Source organism: Lagopus muta, chromosome 8, assembly GCF_023343835.1.
Source record: "Lagopus muta isolate bLagMut1 chromosome 8, bLagMut1 primary, whole genome shotgun sequence".
In the NCBI taxonomy this organism is placed as follows: Eukaryota; Metazoa; Chordata; class Aves; order Galliformes; family Phasianidae; genus Lagopus; species Lagopus muta.
Window position 1 is genome coordinate 12,226,654 of NC_064440.1, and position 15,418 is coordinate 12,242,071.

A 15,418-nucleotide genomic window follows, 5' to 3' on the forward strand; every position below is an offset into this window, starting at 1 on the left:
TTATCTGGTGTCAGTCAGTAGCCATCCTGTTGTTTCCAAGATGTCTCAGTTCTCTTCTTGTATTGATAAGGTGGTTTTCTTCAAAGCCTTCGTTAAAAAAAGAGTTCCAGGGGGTGGGGGATGCCAGGCTTTCCCAGATCTCTTCAGATGCTTCCTTGGGCATTCCATTACTTGTTTTTTGGCTTGATCAATCTCTTTCAGGATATTCTTAAAATATGTATAGTAAAATATATACACACACATCTATATACCAAGCGTGCATTCCTGGGGAAGGTTCATCTAGAGGATAAGTGATGCAAACTATCAGAGACTCCCTCCCCAAGTAAAGTAGAAAGACTCCCAAAATTAACTATGGCGGCAGAGACCATGATATAAAAAAATATTGTCCAATTCTAATGCAAAAACAACATTTGATTCCCACAGAAGGATGTGAATAGATATAACTGAAGTTTGATAGAACAAATGCTGGATGCTTCTAGTTTACTGCTACATTTCACATCTTAATTGCTGAGGGTTTTGTCAATACCACATTTATTGAATTATAGAGAGAATACTTCATGTCATGTTAATAGGAAGGTGTTACAATATTTTGGACTTGTATTTTCTTCTATTTGCCTCATTTGCAAGTTTGGATTTTTTTAAATCAAAACAGGTCTAAAATGTAAAAGTTCTCTACCTGTCCTGATTACCTATGTTTTTATGGGGTATTTGCTGAGATATAGAGCTCTAATCAGCTTGTGCAAGAAGTAAAGATAGATAAATATAGTAATTAAAAAAGGACAAGGTTTACTAGTGGTTTAAAAACAAACAAACAAACAAAAAAAAAAAAAAAAAAACAAAACAACTCAGACCTGCTCCATACTTGGGTGATCAAAAGACACTTTTCTTTATAGAGATCTTTGTTCTTAGGAGAAGTGTTATGATAATAAACATAGCCAGAAATCCATTTAGACTATGTGAGGTGTGAAAAGCCTAATTATGAATGAGTACACACACTCCATTTGGTGTGGAGTTACAGAAGGTAATTTTGCACCTGTCATATTTTCATGCTGCAGTTGCTTGGCTTATTAGCTGTTACTTTTCTGCTAGCTCCAAAATCCAAACTCTGCTTCCTGATCTTCCAAAAATAATGAGGTTGTGCTTTTAGCTGGGGACTCCACACACGTGCTTTTTCATGGGAAGCATGACAAAGTCCACACAAGACTTTGTCTTGTTTCTGAAAAAAATACCTTAGTTTGAACTCAAGTGGCTCACTTTCTTGACTGTTGTCCTTGGTATATTGAAACTGAAGATGTCTAGATGCTGTAATGCAGACCACTGCAAAGTAAATAGACCTCACTAAGTACTCATGAGTGGTTATGCATACCAAGTTTTCCAGAGTAGTGCCTATTTTTTTTTTCCCAATTGTACTCTGGAATAACTGACCCTCTGTGCTCTTGTTGAGAAATGATTTTGATTAGTACTATTTGCAGATATAGCAGATTTGATTAGTACTGTCAAGATGGTAAAGAGAAACTGGTAAGAACCAGTTTCTTGGACATACAGAGTACACAGCAGAATTTGAATCATAAATAAATCTGGCCATACACTGCAGCTATACAATCTTGGCTTTATAATGAACCAAAAGAAGTCATTTCTGTTTTGGAAGAAATATAAATAGTAGCAGGCAAGCAGGCAAATGGGTGTTCTACAGACATATCTGACCAACTCTAGTTTTGATAAGTGAGGCTAATCCAATTGATGTCTGAGATACTGTTGAAACTTAAAGATTTTATTTTTGGAATGTAATTACATCAGTGGTGTTTTAGGAAGTTGACAGTATGAGTCATGTTTCTAAAAGTTGCCAGTGCTGTGAATTACTATGAAAAAGAGCATATACACTGGTGACACAATATATTTAAAAACAAACAAGTAAACCATAACAACAACCACAAAAGATAAAAAAAAAAAAAAAAAAATCTGCATTTTCCAAAAAGAGTGAAACAAGATGAACTCTTATTCTACTTAAGTCTTTCAGACCATCTATAGGGCAACTTACTTGCCTCTAACATTTGTCAAATTTGATATTTATGGAAGGGGAAAGATCTAGCAGATTGGACAAGTGATATGAGGCACAACACCAAATAACAGTTCTGTTGAATGGCATTCAGTTAGTGCATCTCCACAGGGTCTTATTTGAGATAGTAAAGTACGTAAAAGCAGAAGTTGGGCATTGTGATTATTCTTACAAGATTAGTGTCCTAGCTCTGAATTCAAAGTAGTTTCCAGCTTCCCATATGTGTCTCACAGGTACTGCTTGGTAGGCAGGTCTAGTGATGGGAAAAGGCAGTGCAATTTAATTCATTTCCCCCTGTGAATTTTCTTGATTCTACAATCTGTTAATAAAATTAAAAAGGGTATTTTCAAGCTAATTGTCATTAAATCTTTCAAATTTCAGAGAGGAGGCTCTGAGTCTTCAGCAGATGGTTGGAAATGAAATGCGCATTGGGGGGAATAGAGGCCCTGCCAAATCTGGACCTTGAACAGAGCTAGTCAAATAAGCAGAAGTGAGGCACAGCAGGGATGACTTGGAATAGGCTTTATTATGGTCAGAAAGCTTCAGGCTGTGAATGACCTAATCAACCCAAGCTCCATACATGTGCCTAAATTAGCTTCTACTCTACCATCCTCACAGCACTCAATTTTGCTTCATTCAAATACTATACTAGCAGATCTGAACTCTTTTAAAAGAGGAAGGTTATAACTGTTCTGGCTTTTCATTTTCTCATTGAATCTGTCCTGTTCAACTTTCCTAATACCCGTGTTCTTAATTTTCTCCTTTTAGTGTCCCCTGCTCTTTTCCCAGGCTTAATTCTAATACTTTCCATTCATTTGATGGGTTTCAAATGACTTGTTATTGTGATTTCTTGAGAACAAGAAGGAGAAGTAATGGTAGCAGAGCTGCTTGGTTTGGGGGGCTCCAGAGGACAAGTTCAGTTCACAGTTCTCTCAAGGAGTTCTTAACTTCTGGGACAACATTAATACAGTTTTGCCATGAATTCAGTGGTTCACAGAGTCATATGCATAGTTTATAGTAGATGAGATAGGTTTCCCATTGTCATTCTGGTTTTGAAGTCTCCATAGTCAGAATGATTTACTGGGATTTAAATTCCCTTTACAATTAGCAGGCATGTTGGAGCCCACCAGCTTTTATTTGGAGCCCATTGAAGTTAATGGAGGAGGAAAAATATCCCTTTGATCTCATTTGGCATCAGCTCAAGCCCTTTGCGGCTGAAGTTGATGGCTTCATCAAAATCCACTTAACCTTCCAGGGATGAATGTGTGACAGGGGCTGCTCAGATCATTCTGGAACTTGATGTGTTTCTTGGGAGAGGTCGATCATTTCCCCTAGTTAACATTCTTTATTAGCAATCTAGGTGAAAGAAACTATTAGAAAAGTAGCAACAGCTTGTGTGATAATTCATATTGCCTCTAATAACGTGTGTTCCAATCTCAATGTTTTTTGGGCAACATAGGATTCATGTGTTAAAAGAGTCTAACGGGAAAATGGAATTTAGAATTGACTTTATTGCAAGCTTCTTTTCACAATTTGAAAAGTCTTCAAGGTGAAAAAACAGATAACCCACCTGCAGTTATTCAGGAGTACTTCTGAATGTTTGCCCATTTGAGTTGTTCTCTTTCTCTCTCCATTCTCCTCTTTAATGGGATATTTGGAAGGAATGTGACTGTGAAGTATAAATTTACCTGAATAAAATATCTAAATGTAAGCAGCTAGCTTTCTGATTTGAAACTTGATTTTCATTCCTCCAAGAAAACCAAAAAACAAACAGAAAGAACATGAGATAAAATGATCTTACCTCCTTTACCCTTCCTAGTAGACAGGTGATAATCTGTATCATCATCTCTGTAGTATATTTCGCTGTATTATCATATATACAAAAATTCTGAGACTCCATTAGCATATAAGAAATTTCTTCCCTGGAGAACTAATTTTTTGCAAGCCTTCCCACTTGAGTTAATTTTTTCTTGAAGTTCAACTTTGTACCACACAGAGTATGACATTTCATGGAGTTTCTTCTGCTTACAGCCCACCAGGACACTGGAAGAGAGCTTTGTTATTTCTGAACAATGTTTTGTATCTTTCTGTAAGATAGGACAAATGCAATGAATCTACGAAGTGGACTTTATTTCTCTGTCCCTAGAGTTAAGAAGAAAGCCTTACCAGCACCACTGTATGTATGTGGTTCTGGGCAGTCTGCTATAGGAAACCCTGCTCAAGCGGTGAGACTGGACCAGATGACCTCCAGAGGCCCACTTCAGCCACTCTGCAATTTTGAGATTTATGAGTAAATCTGTTTAGTGGCAACAACAAAAGAAGTAGGAGCTGAATGTCAAGTGCTTCAGGGCAAAATAAGGAAAAAGCTCTCTTATGGTTTTATTTTGTTTGTTTTTTTGTTTGGTTTTGTTTGTTTGTTTTTACTGAACTGTCGTACTGAGTTAAGATGCTGCAAAGTCAGTTGTGGTAAGACAGCTGGGCATCTCATTTCTTGGTCTAGAGGCTTTGACCATGGATCTTCCAGTACTTTGTTCCTGGATCCTTTGAAAAGTGCTAGTCGTTATCTGCTTCGTCTATAGAAGGGTTTGTCTACAAAGCAATGTGCAGGACTTTGGTGTGTGTGACACCATTAAATGTTAATGTGCATTTTTCAAAGAGAGCCTCAAGGCTACAGTTAATTCTTTGATCTTTAAAAAGCTTGCCACGCAGGGGAGTAAGTTTGAATGTATACTTATGTGTGTGAACACTTGCAGGTAATTAGACTTAGTTTCAAGGCTGCAGGACTTTGCAGAAATGATTCAGATTTCAGAAGGCTCAAAACAAACACTTATTTCTTATTTATCTCAAGGGATTTAGAGAAGTATAAAATAAACCTTTAATGACTTGAGCCACGCTTTATTAATTGCTTTGCCAAAGAGATAAAAACCTTTGGGAGTTCATGTATTAAAGTGGGGTGTGAAGCTGCAGAAATCTGCAGAAGGATCTGAATTTAATTTAAAGAGTAAGAAAGCAAACAGCTTGGTGTACCTCTGCATTTAAAGGTTATTACCTTAATATATACAATTTCTTTGATTTTAAGAAAATGTTCTTGGAGTGAGCCATAATGGTATGTGAAAGCATTTATAGTAGTCATTTGGTATCAAAAGAGTAGGATGTCTAAACAAAATGGCAAGTTGTTATGGAGCCTGGGGGAGTTCTCTATTTGTCATACCTAAAAATAAAGTTATCAAATTATTACTCAAGTAATGTTTCAAGTCTGACATCTGTATCTACAAAGACTCCTCACTATATTTTAGCATAGATGGATTTATTTTTTATATTGTTCTTGACAAGGGACAATGGAATGTAGTACTGTGGTTTTGTGTTGGTATGATTTTTTTTTTTTTTTTTGCAGTTTGATAGTTTTGGGGTTTTTTTTTTTACTAAGGATTATCATTTTTCCCCATATACAAAATCGCAAGAAGTACTGATAGAAGATGAACTTTTTTCCTTGTTAGGTGCAAAGAGGCCTTTTTCAACAAAATGAAAGATACAGTCTTTAAGAAGGGTACCTGACTGCTGGAATTCTGCAGGCTTTTAAACTGCTAGTCAATATTTTAAATTTCCTACTTTTCATTTTTGACTTCCTTGTATATTCAGCGTGCTTTTTAAAATGACAAAAGCATGGGTTTTTTCTTAATTTGATTTAGAAAAAGTACAGCATTGCAATGCTTTGCCTATTAAAATTTTCAACTCTGCTGGTGTTGGTAATCTTATTACAGAACAAATAAATTTTGTGAAGTCTTAATATGAATAGTCCTGCAGTATTCTGTATAGGGTGTGAGTTTTCTCTCTTACCCTTCCGTCCTCCTATACTCCGTGTTAAATCCAGGAAATTAATCTCTTTAACAATGTCTTTAACACTGGAATCAAATTATCATCATAATTTATATGAAACATATATCCTTTGTTTGCCTGTGAAACTTGTAGTTGATTTGGAACTGGACTGGGATGTGAGGCTCTAGCCAAGTGTGACAAGTGTGGTCTTGGCAGCCCTGCTCTAGTTGGCTTCTGTGATTGCTAGAAAAAGAAATGTCATACTTTGGGACTGTCAAAGGCATTCCTGCATTCATACAGATTTTTCTGGATGTTGCATTCATCAGTGTGGGTGAAGAGAGTACTGAATCCACGACTAATAGATATTATAAATATTGGATCTTCTGGGGGGAAATATCTGTTTTCTAAAGCATCTTTAGTATTGATTTGGAAAGATACTGAGCACACAAAAAACTTAGTTTTTAATAATCCCTTTGGCTCCTGAGTGGCTCTGTGTATTTGCCCAGAGTCCTCAGCTTGGACTCTGAACTCTGTTACCCTTTCTTCCACCATGGCTGAGAAACATCTTGTCCTCCATCCTTCTTCATTGGCTCTAGGGTTGCAATTGAGAGTTATGGATAGGGCATGACTGGAAATGTTGATGGTGCCATCAATCTTGCCATGTGCCCCAGTCCAAGAGAACTGCTTGTTACCGACTCCTTTGTGTTTGTGGGTGTCTTCTGGCATACTTGCTTATCAGCAGGTGATGAAAATTTTTCAAAAGGCTGAGTAATAACTTGCACATTAGAAAAAAAAAAAGTGAAAAATAAATAAGTATATAAAATCAATGACATAATATCTGAAGTAAGTCTAAGGCATGGATCATATCTTTAGTGATGTGAAAATGGAGAAATGTGATTACTTAGTGCCAGGATCTTGTTCATGTCAAGGTATGGATACTGAACAGAAAGTAAGACTGTAAGCAGACTATGGCACAAGGGGTTCATTACTAATCCCCAAAGTAGTCATGAATGGTCAGAGACAAAAAACAAGATCTGTATAGAAACTTTCTTGTCTACTTGACAACATGCTCAGTGGTAATAGACTAGTGTTTTTTTTTTTGGTTTTTTTTTTCCACTTAGATGAAGAGAGAACACGCTGTCCTAAGAAATGGCAGAAAATTTTTGTCAGTAAACTGACATCGAAGGTGCTTTCACCTTGGCTAAGAATGGGAATTTCTAACTTTTTTCAATACAGTTCCTTATCTAAGCCATTAACTTGCACAGAAGAGTCTTAAAAATGGGTATTTTTGAGCTAAATAAGGTGCTTTTGTTGGAGGTTACTGAGACATGAAATGATTACTTATCATCCCTTGAAATGACATTACATTTAAATTCAGTGGTACATGGGCACTTACTTACTACCTTCATCTCTGTTAATCCTTGCTCACAGCCTGCAAATTGAACATTCTCTCAGCCTTATGGGATATACTGAAATTCTCAGAGTTATAATTGCTTTTCAGTATGCCATGTTGTATGTTGCACAATTTGAAGAGGTTTTCTTCTAAACAGAAAATGTTTAGTGAACCCCATGCTCTTTATTTTTTCCCCTCTTTAATCAGTTTTATCCATGAATTCGTCAAAGATTCAAAGGAAAAATAAAAATTGAACTCACTTGACCGTGATTGATTTGAAAATTCAAGGGACAACCTCTAGGTTATTGATGGCTTTTAAATTGCTGTTACCTGGGTACGCCTCAAACTCATCAGCATTCTGTGCCTTTGTTGTTGCTTCTGTTGTTTGCTTAGGCACAGGAGCTGTAAATTTAGATCTCTGCAAAATAACCTCATCAGACAAAGGTACAGAATTGTCTGAAAGTCTTTGCCTGAATAAATGAGCCCTTTCCACAGAGGTTCGTAGGAAAAATAAGAACAGAAAAATTTTGTTTAAGAATGAGAGAGCTACAAACTATTAAATTTTATCATGTGATGGAGACTGCCGAAATTCATTGCCCTTCTGAAATGGTGTTTGGGATAGAGGGAAAGTGGGAACGGAGCATCCAGCGCTTGTAGGTCTGGTTCCATGGGAATCGGATCTCGATTTTTGTTGTCTGAGGCATTTCTACTGGCACTGCGTACTTCTACAAATCCAGTATGGTGTAATGAGAGCCCTCACTTAAGGGGCTTGTATATCTCTGGAAACAGGTGTGAGGGTGAGTGTTAAGATGCTTCACTGAAATTTGCAGCAGTGCTTCTGCATGCGTACTGAGTTTGAAGACCACTAAAGATGTGAGGAATACCGTAGATGTTTATCTGAAAGATCTATCCAATTTGGAGAAATAGAACTGTATTTCTGTCTCTGGGCTGGAGATTAGGTGGTGCCAGAGTTCTACTAAGATTGTTGAAGCTGTTTCCAGATTGGGCTAGGAAACGGACTTCTCCCCCAAAAGTGTTAGTTACCCACTCCCTGCAGATAAAGCATTTGCATTTCCCAAATTTGCTTTGATGTGCCTGTCAGCATGCAAATTTATTTGCTGCTCTTGCTCCACAGATTAAAAGAAAAAACTTTTTTCCTGCTCTCCACTCGTTTCCCAATAAACTTTGAAACGGGTATTTACATTTCCATTTCAAAAATTGTATTTAGACAACGTGCAAAAACTGCTCACCAGTGAATTCCTGAATAATCTTAACACAGAGTTACATTAGCAGAAAATCTGCCTTAGCCTCTCTGCATTTTAATTTTAGGCTGTACATGCCTGCACTGAACTCAGTTCAGCCGCCTCTCATCTTTCTTGTATTTTTTTTCCTCTAATAATGAGACTGGCAGCTTGCTGATGAGTGCAGATGCGTTTACATTTCTGTTCTGCAACTGCAGTGTTTTAAATTCACATATTATGGTGTTTTAAAGCAAATGTTGTATTTTTGTATCCATATTAAAAAAATAACAATATTTACAAAGTCCTGAACTCCTGTTTCAGTTGTGACTTTTGAAGGATGATTAGGTGCAAGCTTGTGTATTTGTGTTAGTACTGCTGAAAGTTGTAAACTAGAAGACAGTATTGATCACTGAATGATACCAACAACTTCATTATGATGCACAACTAAGGAGTCTTATGTAGACAAGGCTAAAAGGAATGCTTATGGTGCTATGTGGCCATAATAAAGAATCTCTGTGTTCTTGTATTGACTTCCTTTGTAACATGGGAAAATCTGTACTGTCCTATAGAGAAGGGCAACCTCTGGCTCTACTGCTCTCCTAGGGATGGAAGGGATTTATGCTGACTGTCCACTGAAGTGTGCCACAAGATGAAGGGGCGAACTTCAGATACAGAATCCCTTCCACCTGCTGGGTCAGCTTTGTAGCTCTCTGATCTCATCTCTAAGATAGAGTGCTCTTAAATAAAGCAAATGCAAATTAAAAAAAGCAAATAGGCTGAAGAACGATATTTTGCAAGTAGAAAGAAGTAAGAACCCCTGACAACTGCTGTTCTACCTGCTGAGAGGAAATCGCAGCTTTGGGCAATGATCTGCTTTTGCAGATTTCTTCGTTGAAATATGTGTTGACAAGCTGAGACACCACATCCTTTTAATGTGTTCTTTTGTGGGGTTTTTTTGTGGTTTTTTTTTTTTTTTTTTTCCTGTTTTTCTTTCCTCATGTACAAGTAACAATGATTTTGGTAATTGTTGAGATCTGACTGTCCTCTTATTCAGCAGATCTCTCACATGGATTTGCTGTTGTTGACATCAGCTGATATATCTGTTTAAAAAAAGCTTAAGTGATCTAGTGAAAAGCACATCATAGAGGATGTGAATGGAACTTCATTCTGCTTATGCAGTCATCATGACTAACCTAAACAGCATGGAAAATGACAGGGCTGGAATCTTTTGTTACTTAAACATAAGAACATTTTCCCTAACTTTTCTCAATATTTAGTTTGTCAAATGTTCTTTGGCCCTCTTGAAACAAAATTCTGTATCTGTATTTTAGTTCATTACAGCTGTATTGATGATTATTTGAAATTCACCTTTTGACTTTATGAGCACAGATATTGCAGGATTGCTTTGCTCCTCAGCTCTGCCTTCCTTATATAAGTTAGATTGCTCATTTCAGAGTAAATAAATAAGACCAGCTATTTAAGCAGAGCTTTTTGAGAGGCCTTTGCATCATTCAAAACCAAACTTAACTGCTTTCTGTAAGGCAAAGTTACTAGTACATAATGTGTCATAAAAAAAGATGCTCTATAAATACTGTGACTGAATAATAGTTGTATGTCAAAATTTAAAGGCACATTGAAGAAAATTTATGAAATTTACAGTCATTTGGGAAGAGTTCGCGATTAGCTAAACTATTGGTTTTTACTTGCATTACAGCAAGGCAGGAGAAAGGAACACTGTTGTGTTGTTAACTACCTTCTCTTATGTTTTACAACTTGAAAAATAAACAATGTCTATCTGCTAACAGATGGAGTTCACAGCTGTGCATGCAAGTGTAGGCCAGTCTCAAGAAATAAAAAAAAAGAAAAAATATCCAACAAAACCCACAGAATTTTCCTTTACTGAAATAAAAATATATACATTTATATTTTTTTCCTGCACTTTCCCCAGAATTTCTTCCTACATATTCATGGTAATAGAACCTAGTAGAATCAGATAGGCATGAGATACTTTGTGTAGGGACTCTTGACATAGATATCATCTCCAAATCTCTATACGCTTGTTTCTGCATTTCCTCTTTCTTTTGTCTGACTGTGTGTCTGTTTTGTTTTATTGTGCTGTGGTCTTCCACCCCTTCTGTATCCCTTGGTGAATGTTCCAGAATCTCCACCTTCTCCAAATACATAAAAACTTCAACTGCAAAGGTGGAAGGTTAATTTTCATATTAATATTCAATTATTTATTTCTCATATTTACAAAGAAATGTACCTGCAGAAGGGGGGAGAAAAACAGATGAACTGGAAGTCATCAGTTGTCATTTCTGAACACTGTTGGAGGCATTGTACAAAATGCATGTTTTATGTCTTTAAAACAAAGTACACCATTAAGTGTGTGGTGCTAAGGAGAATTTTTCCTAGCCTGTAAATACCAGAGAATCTTTTCAATTTCAAATCCCAATATGGAAACAATTTACAGTTGCAATCAGATGATGCACACAGTTTAACTTCAGCATTATCTGTAACTCTGCTGGTATTTTAATAATGAATAAAATTACGTCTTGGCAACAAAAGCCGTGCTTAAATACCTTTAAATTCCAAGCAAGGCCTTGAATAGGAAGCTATGATGCCACTTATTCTGCCTAAAATCTCCTTCATGTTTACTATAAAATAGTAAACCACAGTCTTAGTTTGGCTTGTCAGATACTCTCTATTTACAGTGGAACCAGGCTGTTGCAGCATACACGATCCTGACTAACAATATAATGGGGAGAAGCAATACAAACTTTATAGTCAAAGATTTCCTGCAAATTTGTCTCAATGAGGACACACAGTGTTATTAAAAGTAGTTCAAGTTTGAAATATGGGAAATCCATGAAACTCAAGGGCTAGTGATCTTTCCCTGATTGTGTCCTCTTCATCAAAACTTTCATTAAGGAAATGTTCGTGTCCTTTCTGGATGGCCTTCACAAATGGAAATCAATGTGTTTTGTCCTGCTGACTCTTTAAGCAGACAATGAAATAGCAGCAGGCTGAGTTTGTTAATGCATCTCCATCATGGCTGGTAACTATTAGTCTGTGTTCCAGGGATTGATCCTCCTCAAAAGAGGGTGAAAGAAACATTAGTGTAATCTGGGAGTTTACTGCTCTCTGAATATCTTCATAGCCCACTAATTGGAAATCTAATTCACATTGGTTGCTGCAGCAAAATATTATCTCAGAATTGAAGAAAGTTAAAAGCTGGATCACATTATGCTCACCAACACTTATATAAGCTTGTACTGGAAGAATTAGCAGAGTGGGGCTGTCCATATTCTATGCAGAAAACAATTTTGGTAAAATACAGGCTTCATTCTGCATGTTTATGAAGCATGGTAGACTTCTGATGTCCTATTTCTCCAGGATTTAGATGCATTTTTCTAAATCACTTTTTTCATAATCATAATTCATTGCATTTGGTGAATGCTGTCATAAAGTATAGATCTTAATCAGATATTTTGACACGAAGCCTTTAACAAAGTTCACAAACTTATGAATTTTTAGCTAAAATTTTTATTAGCTGGCATCTTTCACAGGATCCCAAAATTAGTATCTAAGTCCTAATTAAATGTCTTTGAAATTTGAAATGATGATGTTTATATTTCTGTTTTAAAATGAATGTTGTTGAACAAAATAGAAATACGTGGAGATTAAAGGAAAGAGAAGACATTTTTACTTGGAAGGAAATTAAATCTGCAAGAAAGAAATGAAAAACAATAAACCAAACGACTTCTTTATAGATTGGGAGTTGCTTGTTTTTTGTTTTTTGTTTTTTTTTTTTTGTTAACTTATTGTCAATTTCTAAAAAATAGGACTGAATAAAAATCAGAAAAATTGATTCAATGCAGGTAAATGTGCGTTTTTTTCCCCTTTCAGAAGCAACATTCAACTCAATTAATTTACATTAAATTGCGAATGTTATCCATAATTGCTTGTTTCTCAGAACTTAACGTAGTCAAGGTCAACATCCATTTCTGAAATGCTAGTCAACATCTGTATTGTCATGTGATTTGCATGTAGAATGCAGTTTATAGGTACAATTAGATGCTCTTTTTTCATGATTGTTCTTTGCTAATTATCTGGCTGGCAAGAGAATGTAGGGAAAAAACAGTAGGATAGCAGTGATTTTCTTTGTCCAGATGTTTTAAATGATTTTGTAGCATGGAATGGTTTCTTCATTAAAATCAATACATTCTATGGAAATATAATGCAACTGACTCAAAGAAGTAAAGCTTTTATTATTCTGACAAATTTCCAGGGCTTTTTTGACTAGTAGAGTAGATTGAGAAAGTAGAAATCTGGAATAAAGGCTTTTTCTGTCACAGCAAATGAGAGAGAGAATATTTCTTGAAATGTTAGCTTTGCTGTTAGTATTCCTGTGAATCCTCTCTGACCCTAGATGTGTGCAAATGTTTCACCTCTTTCTAATTCTACGCTATCAAAAAAGGAAATAAAATAAAATCCTTTCTTAGGGAATTTTGTAACACTGATATATGTATGTGTGCTTTCTTTTGACTTTTCAAAGACGTGGGGCTTATGGGATGATTTCCACTCTGTTCACATCCCACCTTTTTGAAACCCATTGTCTATTTCAGCAAAGTGAGGAGATCTCAATCTGTACATTTCATGTGTGTAGCGTGTCAGACGGGGACATACCAGAGCATATGGCCTGGATTGTTGACTGATGCATCCTAAATACTTTGCTCTGGTTTAACATTTTATTTAGCTTGTAAAGCTATGGCATGCCCTGAATTGTAAGTCTGTATGTTTAGGGCTGTTAGGTCCAGACTCTGTTATTGTGAAATTAGCTTTGAAGGAAGACAGGCTATTCCCTGAGCATAGTTTCATTAAAAAATACGCTTGGCATTTTTTAATAGATAAAATCAGGGCTCTTAGTTTCATCTCCTCTTAATGCTCTAAGAAGGGTATTCATGACACTTCATTTGGTGTCAGATAACAAAGCACAGAAATCTCAGGGGGAAGGTGGTTTCTTGGAGGATGACCAAGAGAACGATGGGGGTCTCTCCTGGAGCAGACTGTCCTACTCTTTGGTCCCATATAGACACTTTGGCAGTGTAACATAGAGCTGATGTCGCTTCTGTCTTAATGTAGATCTGTCACAAGGACCTTGAACCTCTTCTTGAGAGTTTCTAAATCCCTTTGCTAGAGTTTATAGAATGCTGAAGTTTGAAGCAGTTTGGTGTGCTGATATATTTACTGGTTGACATCTTCGTTTAAATTGCTGTTCAGGTCACAAGTGAGAGTGAAATTAGGAGGCTTATTTTAATTTACAGGTTGCTTTGACTTATATTGGTTATGCTGATTTTGATATAGACCTGGTTTTAATCTAGACACGAGTACTGTTAAAATACTTTTAGAACTAAGTGTAATAAATGTATGTTTCCTACTCTTACTAATTACAATGTCCTAATGAAGTAGTACTAAGCTTGTTTAATTTGATTTTTCTGGGATAAATGTGCTAGACAAAACCTCTTAAAGCTGACATTTTTATCTCCTCGTGGGCTGAATTTCTCATCAGCCCTTGCATTATTTTGCATAAAATCATTCTCATGTAACCTGGCCTGTGGTTCATGTTCTGCTGTTTGGAGGCTTAAGTTCTAAACTAGTGAATCAAATATTTTAATCCAGTTTGTGGGCTGGTAACTAAATCTGTATTAATAGTTTTCCACGTCTGCCACCCCCTCTTATTTGCTAATCCATCCGAGTATTATTTTTGTACACATTTAGAAAACTAATATATCATCCTGATTCTTTCAGAATATCAATTGGATTTATGTCTAATATTATTTACAATCCATCATGAAGATCAGTTTTGCAATGTATTTGTCAGCATAAAAATCCATACCGAAAAATCTGCTGCGTTAAAAATGTTCTTGCCTAATGTTTTCAGCATTTTGAGCCATGTGCTCTATGTTCTTTTAGCAAACCTCACCACAATTTCTACTTTCTAACTGCTCATTTAGAGCTGCAGACTTGAGCTTATTCATCTTTCACAGTGGTGTAATACTTGTTTTATTTATACTTTTTTATGAACAGAGTAATTTTCTTGAAAAGCTACTTACCTGTATATAAATGTAGAACTGAGTTGAATTTTCAAACAGTTTTTCCCACTGTTGTTCACATAAAATTCCCCACTACTTTTGCACAACAATTATTTTCATTTTATGGAAATTTTCCACTTTAAAACATCCAGCATATATTTAAATGACCCAATCAAACATATTTGCATTTAGAAAGAGATTTATGGCTGCTTCAGGAATTTCCTATCATAATGTTTGTTAGCTCACATCTGAGTATTAGTAAGATAATTTCATTTTACTTCCACGTGTGGATTGATAAAGGAGTAGTCCATGCTACAGAATGGATCCAAAGGCTGCCTATTCTTCCTCTCTAGCAGAAGTCTATTGATGTGATGGAAGTTTCCTATCTGTCCCTCAGCCTAGCATGCACAGGGATGCTGAAGGTAGCTAGCAGTGTTGTTCTCCCACTGAGCAAACAAGCAGAGAACCTCCTACAATAAAGGGAGGACTTACTGTATCTAATTTCATTGTTCTTCAAACATTATAGGCTTGAAATTTTAATTGCATTGTGTGGAAGTGTGCAAGCATACTTGTAGTTGTCCTCAGATGAGAATATGAAGGGGGGGGGGGAGGAGGAGGCATCCCAGACCACTCACTTGACTTGTAAAACTAATTTGGGATATAATTTTATGTGTTGTGAAAGGTCCTATATTCCTGTGTGTTGCTTATGTACAGAAATAAGAAGTTGTAACTTCTACATTGTATACCTGCTCAGCAGATAAATATTTTACTGAGCACAGCACTTGAGGTGTTACATAAAGTCTGCTGGGCATTACTG

At 36.2% G+C, this 15,418-nt stretch overlaps 1 protein-coding gene across 1 annotated transcript in view; it reads left to right on the plus strand.

Moving 5' to 3' along the window:
• The window catches only part of CNTNAP5 (contactin associated protein family member 5), a 263,158-nt gene that overhangs the window by 44,382 nt on the left and 203,358 nt on the right, over positions 1-15,418 (plus strand). The window lies entirely within an intron of this gene.